Genomic DNA, 12,268 nt, shown 5'->3' with positions numbered 1-12,268 from the left:
TTAATAGATTCTAATTTTATAATAAAATCATAATCTACTGTATTTTAGGGGATAAAGACCTTTGTGTTGGCAGGGAAACATGGTAACACTCTGTTTATAATTATTACATTAATTTCCCAACAGGTTTTCCTGGAATTGTTTTTGTGAAATTGTAATTAGCGTTTGGTTTGTTACGTTTCTGGAGGGAGAGGCGACATTCAGATCATTCTGGTGGGTTTCTGTCCTGCTGCAGGACAGAGGAGCGACCTCACACCCACCAGAGACCCCAAAACGGTAAATTACCAAACACAAAGTGTTTGTTTGGTCATTTTTTTATTTGACAAATGTTGTTGAGGAGTAAAACACACGAGGTTCAAGCCCTCAGGTGTGGTTCTGTTCTGGTTCTCTGCCATGCTTCAAGATGGCAGCCAGACTCAGTGCCTGGCCTCGGTGGAAGGAACCCTGGATGACCACTTCCTGCTGGACGACTAAAATACCTCATTCCTGACATGCTAACTTCCTGTTGGATTACTAATTACCCCCCACCCCCATCAGTCCTGGTTCAGGTCGAGGTCTTGGACCGGCTGAAGGGAACTCACTGTTTTCCTCCATGGTGGAGCTGTAGGCTGGGCTGTCCTGGTTCACCTGTAAACAAAAAGAAAGAAAAAAACCACTTCAAGTGGAAGTTTCTGCTAATTGTAGTCATTTGAGGGAGATTCTCAGAGGCGATGACCTCTGACCTCTGCACGAGTCCTCCAGGTGCAGAGACGCTGAAGTAACCTGGCCTCCTGACTGGGAATCTGCTGGGCTTCGTGTCTCCTGCTAACTGAACTCTTCCTGCATGATTCTTCCACGCCCCCCCCCCCCCACGTCCTCATGTTTGGCGTCGGAGAGCGCCGATCTCTGGCGTCTGCTGAGACCCCGACACACCAGCACGCTGCCTCCAGGCTGCTCAGATTTCACATCACAAGCAGATGCCAGCGAAGCGCATCAGCGGCAGTCCACACACATAAATTCATTTTTCAAGGAAAGAAAACAAGCCGGCCAATAAGGCAGCAGTGTCATAAACACATTCATACATATGGACGAATCGCCCGCCGGGGCTGCTCCAGCGCCATGTTTTTTTCATGTGAGCAGCAGCAAAGGCTCGTCTCTGGGTTATTGTCTCTGCTTACGGGGCCTCAGGGTGCCATCAAAGATTTAGGTCAGCCGTGGGCAGCTTCCGCCATCCAGGAGCAGTCAGTCGACATGGCGATGAAGACGCTGCGAGGTCAGCTGTCCAACAACCAAGAAGAAGACGACGATTCAGTGGAGACAAAAACAGAGAGGTTTCCACCGGCGTCAGAAAACCCCGACTGTTGCTGCCTCCAACTTTCTCTTAATTTATTCATGAATGATGAGAGATGGATGCTGTACACACACACACAGGCGAGCGCACACACACACACACACACACACACACACACACACACTCACACACACGCACCTCTAGGTGCTTCTTGTTAACCTGTATTCTTTACTGCCTTCAGAATATTCATTTTAAATTGATCGACTATCATCATTTCTATAAATTAACATTGTTTTTTTGTTGCTTCCTTGTCATGTGACCTGGGGCGTCCGTGTCACTTCCTGATATTAGTACAGGAGGAAGAAGAGACACTGATCTGAATCTAATCTTCCGATGTTCTAACAGACAGGAGGAACATCCACCAGGATGGAGCGGCAACATCCTGGTGGTCAAAGGTCACATGACATCATTGCGCTAACATGCTGTCATGGGGTCCTTCTGCTCCCCGAGGAGCGGAGCTGCTGGGCGATGGACAGAATCCTCAGACCCGACTTTTCTCCATCAGCGTTCGGCAGGTTTCCCAGCATTGGGAGCTGGACAGTTGCAGGGGAAACCACCAGTGTCCGGCGCTACATTCCAGGGAACCAGGACACAGAGACGGTGGGTAGAGCCAGCGTCTGTGCAGCGCTCCTGCTTGTTGCTGCATCCTCCCACGTTCCCGCCTCCTCTCAGCTGTCGGACTCCCCTCAGTCCTCCGTATAATCATCTTCTGTCACCGATGACAGAGGCATCATTTAGCCCCGTGTTTTCCGGGGAGATTCCCTGTGGTTAATTCCATCCGTCACACCGTCGGTTTCCCCTGCAGCGAGGAGCCGGCGTATTGAGAGCAGCGATCGGATCTGACTCAACCTCTGGAGAGACGACTCCCTGGGACCAGAAACCTGAAAACCACCACCTCCATCTCTCCGCTCACCTGCTACAGGTGTTTTTTGCCAGTTTCCCCACTGAGGGACGACTAAAGGTTTATCTTATCTTTAAGCTGATCTCGAGGCTCAGAGTGAGAAGACGGATGTTTGCTTCTGAGGGAATTAAACGGTGACTGAACGCAATCTTTTGGTTGCTGATGTCCTTCCATATGCGTCTTTACGAGAGAGGAGCTGGTAAATCCCTCACAGGTACGGTGAGGTTAACGACACACACTCCCAACATGGCTGCCACGGGTCCTTACAGGGCCACTTCACCCACTTAGGTCCTTGGTCTGGGGTGTGTTCACCCCCATCCACACACACACACACACACACACACACACACACACACTCAGCAGCCGACAGGAGTCTTCAGGTCACGCCATCGCCTGCGACATCTGAAAACATTTCAAAGGACTCTCCACTTCCTGTCTGACCTGCTGCCCCCCGTTAAAGCGCGAGCACTCAGACGGTTTCCTTCTCAAGACCTCTTTGCTTGACTTGAACAACCGACGGTCAGCGAAAGGAAAGGCAAATCCTGATGTTAGGCGGCGGCGGGGCTGACGTGTTCAGTGACAGAATGACTGAGGTGGTCACTGGAGTCAGAGCGAGGAGGCGGAGCTCTGGCCCGAGGTCCTGACCCTCCAGTGACGCCAAACTAGGTGTGATGTTGACAACTTGGCCTCTTCAATTCTGATTTAAACTGAACACAAACAAACTTTCCTGCCAGGCTTCTGGTGTCCAACTTCACTGCTCTTTTTCCTCTTTTTTTTTTCAAGTGAAGATCAATTTTAAATAATCTCACTTATCTTTAAAAAACAGATTTTATGACTGAATGAATCTCTCACGATATTTGTCGCATGTGTGTGTGTAAGAATGGACGGTTTGATGATGCCTGAAATATTTCCTGGTGGTATCTGATGTATCTGCGTGGAGATTACGAGCTGAACTGGATCGGGTCAGTTGAACTGGCGGATTAACACTCTCGGATCGTTCTATCAGCACCGCCGCGGCTGCTGATCAGCTCCGCGATGGCGCCGTTATCTGAGCAGCCGCTATCGGCTGTCGCCTTCCTGACTTCACACTTATCTCCTCACTCCTCCGTGACTCCTCCACTCGCCTCATTTTTTCCAGATTACTCTCCGTCTGTCTCTGGCTGCTGTCAGAGGACGAGGCCGTAAATGAGATTAGTGATGGCGGCGGAGGGAAGCCCTGGCCTCAGGCTCCCATGACGTGACATCCAGTCAGTCAAAGAGGACGACAAAGTCAGAACAAGCCTTCCTCTGTCTCGCTCACATTCTCTCTGTGAAATGATCCACTTTCCTCGGCGGATGTCTTCATTTACGTCTATGGTGGCGATGGCGGCGGCGACATGGCGCGCGCGCGCACACACACACACACACTGTGCCTTCACGAATAAGCCGATACATAAATAACGCAGCTAGCATGAATTATTCAGGCGCTCCAGCAGCGACGGAGGTAGGAGTGGAAGCTAAGCAGTTCTGACAAGAAGCTCACACCGGGGAAAGTAATAAAGGTTCGGCGAACCTCGGTGGGTCTGCAATCACATCGCTTTAATCCGAAGATGCTGAGTGGGTTTCCCGGAGCTGACACACGTTCGAGTCCCAACGCGTATTAGAGGGAAGTTCCGCAGCTGAGAGTTAACGTTTTCCCTCCTGATGACCTTCATCATCGTCATCAGATGCTCCTCTCTGCACAGCGCTTGCTTTTAGTTATCCTGTTAACTATTTCATTCACCTCGTGAACTCCGAGCTGTTTCCTGCTGTGGCTGCCACTTTTCTTCTTTACTCTTTTGTCATTACAATATTTAGGGGTCTAAAGGACTGGAAGTGGAACGGGGAGGACTCAGAACCCGAGGCCTTGTTATCTCAGATGTCTGAATGTGACGTAAAGACATGGCCGGCATCGTAGCTCATGCTCCCAGACACAAGAAGGCAGAGCCCAGGGGGGTGAGAGCCACGCAAGTTAGCTTAGCACAATGAACGGTAGTGGGTGGGAAGTGTTAGCGCAGCTCAGTCTCTGCCTGCATTCATGTACCCAGGGGCGCGTATGACATCGGTGCTGGAGTAACAACTAATGTCATCAGACTGAACCTCCTCATCTGAATGAACTCTCGCTCCACCGACCAGCTGACCTGAGGCCTCGCTTCGCTCCAACGCATCTGCAGCACAAAGACACTCTCATCTTCAACTGCTTGGATGTGCAAACTGCCACTTGAACTCAGAGACGAAGGGTGCTTTTTGCTTTCCCTTTTTCCTCATAATTTTCCTCCAATGGGTGAAAGCGGCTATTGGCTCTTGAAGAAAGGCGGTGTCTGCAGCAATCACTTGGACATCTGCCGCAGCTTTGAGGCGAGTCATTGTCTGCTCCGTCTGACGAGCGCCGCAGGCCACAGCCGGCCTCAGCGGGCGGAGGAGAGCTCTCATCATACAAGGAGGGAAGTGTTGAGCAGGAATCTGTTCCATGGAAATCGATGAAGACGGGGGGTGGAGTGGTGGTGGTGGTGGTGGGGGGGGGTGATGCAGACCACCACAGCTCACCAGATGCTGCTGCTGCTGGAGGGCAGAGGAAACAAGCAAGGAAACAAGGGAGAGAAAGATGAAGCTTCCACGGAGGAGGAGTCAGTGATGCTGAGGGTCACGTAATCGGATCAGAGGAGTCAGAAGCTGGAATAAAACATCTTGTCTTCTTTGTCCACGTCGATAATTATTGAATCCAACTTAGATTAGTTACATTTGGCACGAGTTCAACTTCAGACTCTTCAACTAGGCAGCCTTTAGCATGGCAGCTAATGAACTCTGGCTCCCTGAGAGGAGCAGCAGCCTGCTGGGGTTCTGGGCCTTTGTGCTCTCAGCAGAGCTCAGTTGAGAAACAGTTCACTACACCGGACGGTGACATTCGTGCTTCGGACTGAGAAGCTTCATCTTTCCTGGCAGCAGCCTGTTGACGCTGGTTCACACAAACTGAAACAGCTTCAAAAGTTCGGTTTCAACACTTGCCGGCCAACGGAGCTCCAGGCTCCTCCAGCACCGCGGTGCAGCCTCAGCCAGCCGAGCTGCTCCCAGCCTGGGCACTCCCGCTGAAGCGGCTCTGCCTCTGTAGCTCGAGAGCTGCTGCGCAATGGCGGCGAGGGTCTGCTACCATGGAAACCAGCTATTGTGATCAACAGGTCAGTGAGGAGGAAGAGCTGTCATATCAGTGCCTTCATGCTTTGTAAGGAGAGCAGGGGGTTGTTTCAGTGTACACGATACACATGAAAGCATAAGTCACAGCATGGTTGAACGTCTGCCTTTCATGGTCGGAATTTAAAGACACAGAGAATCAGGAGCTTCTGTACAGAGAACAAACCGACACCTTGATGCTGTCATTTCAGCGTCGTTTGATCAACTCGTTTGATTTAAAACGCCACAAACGTGGTGGACGTCCGTCACCACTGACGCTCCTGCAGGAGGTCCATCATCTGCCTGCTGCTTTCAAATAAGACTGTCGGTACACAGCAGCTTAACTTCTCACAGCCCAAATATTCCTCGCCACATTTGGTCTGATTAGCATCGGCAAGGAAATGACTTATTAAGAATGTGCTGTGTCATTGGTAATGTGGGAGTGTCAGTGCTTGTTAATTTTGGATCAATTAATCCCACGACAATGACTAACTGTGAGGATGCGAGTGGATATTCACTTCATTTATTTGTAAGTAGTGTTGATGTTTGCAAGCGGCGGCGGCGGCGGCGGCGGCGGCCGCCCACAGAACAGGAAGCTACTGGGACCATCAGGTTTGCTGATGACAAACAAGAGGAAGCTTGTCTGGACTCAAATGATGGAATCAGAGCCCAGTGAGTGTCTGTGTTGCATCGCTGAAACGTTCCGTCATGTGTTTGTCACCACAGCTGTGAGGTCAAAGGGGGGGGCAAGTCCAGACCACCCAACACCAGTTTCCCCTCAGCTGGACTCAGACTGGACAGTTTCATCCACATGCCCGCATCATTGATCTGTTTAAGCTCCCAGTACGCCAGATCGATCTGTTATGAATGTTCTGTCTTCATCTATGTGTCCTAAAGGTCACGCACACTAGGTCAGAGGTCAAACAGGCCAAACATGGTTCAGGGTGAAGCCAATAAATCCTCCATCCATCCATCTCCTTCTGCTTATCAGGGGTGGGGTCAGAGGGGCAGCAGCCTAAGCGGAGAGACCCAGACTTCCCTCTTCGTCCAGCTCCTCACAGGGATCCCGAGGCGCTCAGGCCAGCTCAGCGGCACGGTGTCTCCTACTGTCCTGTGTCTTCCCCGAGGCCTCCTACTGCTTGGACGCGTCCTGACGCCTCCTGGGAGGCATCCTGACCAGATCGACCAATAAATGGAGAGCTTTGCCTTTTGACTCAGCTCGCCGCACCAATCCGCCTGTCGATCTCACGATCCGCCTCTCCCTCACACGAAGATCCCAAGATACTGGAACTCCTCCACCTGGGGCAGGGCCTCATCCCCGACCCGGATATGGCACTCCACCCTTGGACTCGGACCTGGAGGTGCTGATTCTCATTCCGGCCACTTCATACTAGGCTGCAAACCGATCCGGCGATAGCGGAAGGTCACGGCCTGATGAAGCCAGCAGGACCACATAGTCCGCAAAAAGAGAGACCCGATCCTGCAGCCACCAAACCAGATCCCCTCACCGACCCGGCTGTGTCCATAAAAGAACAGAATCGGTGGCAAAGGGCAGCCCCGGCGGAGTCCAACCCTCACTGGGAACGAGTCCGACTTACTGCTGGCAATGTGGACCAAGCTCTGGCACCCCCACCACCACACACACACACACACACACACACACACACACACACACACACAGATCCCCCGAGGGACAACTGAGCTCCGAGGATCATGGGGACACGCAAACTCCTGCTCCGCCATCAGGAGGCGGCTCGTGGAGGAACTGATGAATCCTGGTCTTCTTTTCTGGTGTTTGCAACGTTCATGGAATGAATTTCTTGGATTTCTGACCGGGCGTCCAGGGAACAGGAAGTAAGGGAGGGACACGAGCCAATAGCGTTGGGTGTGCATGGCGCCCAGCGACGTTTAGCTCCCTGTTAATGGCTGCTGATTTAACCGTGCACCCTCCACACTTTTCAGCTGCAATCAGAACAAAGTCTGACAGTCACGAGTCATTTCACCGCCATGGTGCGACGCTCCAAACTGTAGCCACCGTTAATTTTACAGATGCTGCAGCGCATCATCTGGCGGACGGCGAGGAGCATAAGTTGGCGTCCTCGAGTGCACGATGAGTCATTAATCCTGGCGGTGCAAAGACTCCGATGGTGACGTCCTGACATATATTTGGCATCCGTCAAGAGAAAAGTGGACAATTAACACGGCCATGAGGTGTTTTTTAATATTGGTCACGTGATGCTGCCATGGTGGCGCTGATGTTGCCACGCTTCTCAAAGACTCGTGTGGTGCCTTCACTGACTCTCAGACCGCGGGTGAAAACAAATGACAGTCTTGCTGTGTGAATTTACTTCCTGTGATGCTCAGCTCGCCGCCCACCGCCGCCAGCAGCAGCAGCCGATGGTGGCGGCGATGATGATGGCGATGATGATGTAGCAGCGGGCATGCAGGAGTTTATGATCCGTGCAAATGGAGGAATCTGCATATTGTTGCATATGAGTTTTCCTAATGGAAGCCTGCACACTGAGGTGATGATGATGATGATGGAAGATGGGGCGCCAGATAACTGCAGAACACGCGCTCGTCCCGGGAGACATGGAGAAGGGAGGGAGGAGGATAAGAGGAGAGAAAGGAGGAGGGAAGGGCAAATACACGATGAAAGAATGAAGAAGCAAAGGAGGAAAACGAGGAAAGAGGATGTGAGAAGGAAAGAGAGCTGAAAGCACCAGAGAGATGAGGCCACGGGGAGGAGGAATAAAGGAGGAAAAGGAGAATAGAGAAGGATTCAGAAGCAGAGGGAGAGAGGGAAGGAGGGATGGAGTGAAGAGAAGAAGAAACAAAAGCAAACAAACACAAGCTTGGGGAACAGATGTAACGAGAGGGAACGCAGCAGAGACAAGAAGAGGAGTAAAAACAGAGGAGCCAAGAGGATGAAGAGCAGCAGAGTGAACTGATACAGAAATGAGGAAGGGACAGAGAGAGAGGGGGAGACGGAGGGGAGGGGAGAGGACATGTGAGTGTGACAGGAAGGGGAAAAGAGAAGGAAGGTAGGAGGAGGAGTAGAAGCCGGGGGAGGACAGGAGGAGGAGGAAGTTTAGGAAATACGGTCGCACGCTTTTTGACCTTTGACCTCTTGGTGCTCGTTATGCAGCAGCTTCAGTGTGTGTGTTTGTGTGTTTTTGTGTGTGTGACACATCTCGCCTCTTTCCCTCCAACAAATTTCATAACAGCTTTACTGTCAGAGTCAAAGTGGTTCTGGTTCGTGACTGAGAGAACAGTAAACAAATATCTGAGAACATGAAAGAAGATGCGATTAATAACCGCTACCTGTTCACAGCGGCGGCGGTGGCGGGGAGCTCCGGGGGGTCCCGCCTCACCTGTTGTTCCCCTCCTCGCCTCCTGGCCCTCACCTGTTGAAGCCCGGAGGAGCTGGGATCTGCGGTTCCTTGTCTTTGATTCGCTGTTACAAAGAAATAAACAACAAACAGAATTTAATTTAAAGTAAAGGCACAACACAGAGCCGGTGAAAACTTGATAAAAGAGGAAAGAGCGGCAATATTAAACAGGAGGAGGCGATACACACACCCACGGGGACGAGAACTGAAGTAGAGGAAAGTAATTAAAATCCCACTTTGATTGGAGTGTGCAGGACAGTGTACAAAGACACGGAATCAAGGCAGTGAGATGAAGAGTTTATTCCCTGAAGATACATGAAACACACAAACGCGGGTGACGACATGTCAGGTAAACCTCCAGCCTTCCTGCTCGTGTGCAGGGAAAAGCGGTAAACAAGTTTATGAGCCCCACAGGAAGTTGGATCCTCCAGCAGCCCGGAGACGAGGATCCAGCAGCTTCACTTCAGGTGGAACTGGTTCACACCGACCTGATGGACACGAATCCGTTTGACCAGGAGCGAAAACCTGCCGCCAGCGCGATCGTCTCCTGGTTCCAGAATGAAGTCCCAGTTCAGGTTTTGTCAGTGAGAGAAACACAACCGGCTTCTACTTGTCTGGTTTTCTTTGACTCAGTTAGACTGATTAAAACGGTCTGGTGTTAAAAAATAAAATTTAACTGTCAGGTTCAGTTCCCAGGACCAGCAGGACAAATCTAAGTGGCTGCAGCGCCCCCCAGAACAGAGGGGGGAGGAACTGCACCATCAGGTACCTCCCACATGCTTAGAGAATCTCCGCCAGCCAGACTCGGGCTCCGAGGCCACAAAAGGATGCCGAAACAAAAGTTGGTGATCTTTCTTCGGCGAGTCTTGACGTGACTGTCCTGCTGTCGGCGCAGAGGAGGTGCAGCAGGACGAAGCCAAAGCTCCGAGGAAAGAAAACGAAATGAGAAGCTGTAATTAAGCAGAAGGAAAGGTCAAGACGTCCGCATGCGTTTCTGTAATTTTCTTTATTTCTGCGAACAGAACAAACAGAGCGGTGGTTTGTGAAATTGTGCCGTGGAGGTTACACAGACCTTTACAGCCGGAAGATTAGCGTCAGCTTTCCTCTGGACACAGACAAACTCCCAGAAATGAAGCAATACATTTTAGATTAGCGGGGCCAGATTAGCCGCAGCAACATGTGGAAGGTAAGATTTTAATTAAAACCAAGGCAAAAGGGTTGATGAATTCTTCGTGGAAGTAATTAAACTGATGAAGTGGCTGTGGGGGAAAGGACTGTTTCTCCATCGGCGCTCCCAGTTCGCAATCAGGGACGTCACTAACCCACCATTTCACGAGATTGACAGTAATATTTATTGTACTGCAGTACTTCACAGCATAACACTATGAATATTTTAGGATGTGAAATAATGGGAAGACAAGGTGTCACATTCGAGGACAATGTCACAGTTTTGTGTGACATCAGTTGAGGAGACCAGTAACCTCATGAGGACTGACCTGGCGTGGTGTGTCGCTGTGTTACTCCCAGTTTGTGTGTTGTTTAACTGGTGGTTCTGTTGGGTCGAACTGGGAAAATCGTGGCTCCAACACTCGGTCAGTGTTGCTCTCTGTTGTGTCCTGTCACGAGAAAACACGGGAGGAAACTGAGTGTCCAGAACATGTGTGAAAGTGTCGACTGTGAGTAGTGGCTAATGGCTAGCTAGCTAATGGCGAGCTAGGAAATGATGGTGATTTAATCATGAAATTTCTGTACGATGTCATGAAGTGAAAATGCTTCATGTTCCTCAGTTGTAAAAGTTAAATTGTGTTACAAAATTATAAACACTATGGCCGTTAGCGAATGATGTCTGAATTGCAGTTAAAAGCTAGCAACTAGCTAACGGTTAACCGTTGAAAAACGTGAGTAAATCTCACTGGATGCTGAATTAGCACGCGCCACCAGCGCAGGGGGAGTCATCCGTGATCAAATTGTTTTTACAGGAAGAGAAAAGGCTGGAGTGTTGGCGTTAAAATTGTCTGAGTTTTTGGAAGTTGAATCGAGAGATGAAAGACGGATGAAGAGACACCGGATTAAAACTGCCACGGGGATTTTTCTTATTAATTTGATGGGACATTTCTAAAGAAGAGATACTACTGAATAATATATATGTATCAAATAACATAAAAACGCTGCATTAATGAGGATTGTTCTGATTTAATAAGGATAAACGGGGATGAGGAGCTCGTTAAAACACCAGCAGATCTGACGATTATGAAAACAACTGTAATAAAAGCCGTTCGCATGCAGCAAACACCAGAGACTAATAACCCTCTTGGCTGGTGATTCATTAAACGTTCATCGGAATGATATTTGTTGGATCAAATGAAGTATTATCATACGCAGTATTATGATGTGTACACTTTTTAGACCTGCTGTGCTAAAAGCGCAAACTAAAGTTTGCTTCAGAGCAGAAGATGAAATATTGAATCGAGTGACAAGTGTGGAGTCTGCTGCTCGGCCGGCGGTGGGACGGTAAAGGTCACGTCAGGTTTGACAACATTCCGCTCCAAACACTCTCAGTTATTCCTGGTTATTAATGAGCGGAGCCGCTGGCGGCTGTCAGGTCTCCTCACACACCATCACCACCAGACGGCAAGATAATCATTTTTCAACCTGCTGGCATCAGCATTAATGCCCCCCCGATTGTCTGTCTCCCTCGTCCTCTCAGATCTCTGCTTCTTACCGGCCCAGAAGCTCCAGTGGAGTCCAACCACACTGAGGCCGTCTTATTAAGTTGGACACAGACACGCCATCGCTTCCTCGGTCCTCTTGCCGAGTGGCGAATGCACTCAAAGGGAGGGAAAAAGCGCGTGAGGAGATAGAATAAACTGAATGCGGCTGCTGCTCGTAGCCGATGATCGGCGGGCCTTTGACGGAGCGGTCCCCGCTCCTGCTGACTCGGGACTTTCATCTTCAGATCTGAAACTTCCGACAAAAGCTGATGGCGGCGCGTTCGCGGCTGTACTTCTCTCACATTGTTTCAGATTCTCCTGCTGAGGGCGATGGAGTTTGTCCAACTGCAGCCGAGCAGAAATGCACACAAACCTGTTTTAGCCCCGTTGCACATGAAGGCTAATGATTAAACATCAATATTCATTTCCTCCAGTGGATGATTTAGTTTGGGTGTTGGTTCTGACGTTTGCTGCGCTGGGCTCCAGACACTCCACCTGTCATGGAGGTAACAGGAAGCAGCCTGTCAGAACTTAGCTTGATCAAGCCGTGAGTTTTCACTCTGGGTTAGCATGAGATCGGCTACTTCAACACATCTCTGTGCCACATGATGGCACGCAGCCCTTAAAATGCTAGTTTTCTGAATGGAGTTTGGTTCCATTGCATCACTGTTTTCTCTGCTCAGCTGGAGGGCAGCGTGAGAATCCTCTTCCGTAATGTTATATTTATTCTCTACCAAAATATTGGGGGGGG

At 50.2% G+C, this 12,268-nt stretch overlaps 1 long non-coding RNA gene across 3 annotated transcripts; it reads right to left on the bottom strand.

Moving 5' to 3' along the window:
* Positions 1-308: 308 nt before the first annotated feature.
* Positions 309-11,829, bottom strand: LOC147251580 (uncharacterized). Of its 3 annotated transcripts, none has more exons than XR_015119089.1 (4): positions 11,529-11,829; positions 10,303-10,422; positions 8,739-8,871; positions 309-624 (listed from the first exon to the last, which is right to left on the bottom strand). It is a non-coding gene; the product is annotated as an uncharacterized LOC147251580 (long non-coding RNA). The 3 variants fall into 3 exon arrangements; XR_015119088.1 differs by lacking the exon at positions 11,529-11,829 and adding an exon at positions 10,720-11,046; XR_015119087.1 differs by lacking the exons at positions 10,303-10,422; positions 11,529-11,829 and adding exons at positions 8,995-9,756; positions 9,879-10,292.
* Between the last annotated feature and the right edge of the window lie 439 nt (positions 11,830-12,268).

The sequence above is a fragment of the Aulostomus chinensis genome, chromosome 13 (genome assembly GCF_037954235.1).
Source record: "Aulostomus chinensis isolate RoL2024-O1b breed Wild chromosome 13, RoL_Achi_v1.0, whole genome shotgun sequence".
NCBI classification, from domain to species: Eukaryota; Metazoa; Chordata; class Actinopteri; order Syngnathiformes; family Aulostomidae; genus Aulostomus; species Aulostomus chinensis.
The sequence above is the reverse complement of the archived record's forward strand: the minus strand, read 5'-3'. Positions and strand labels throughout refer to the sequence as shown.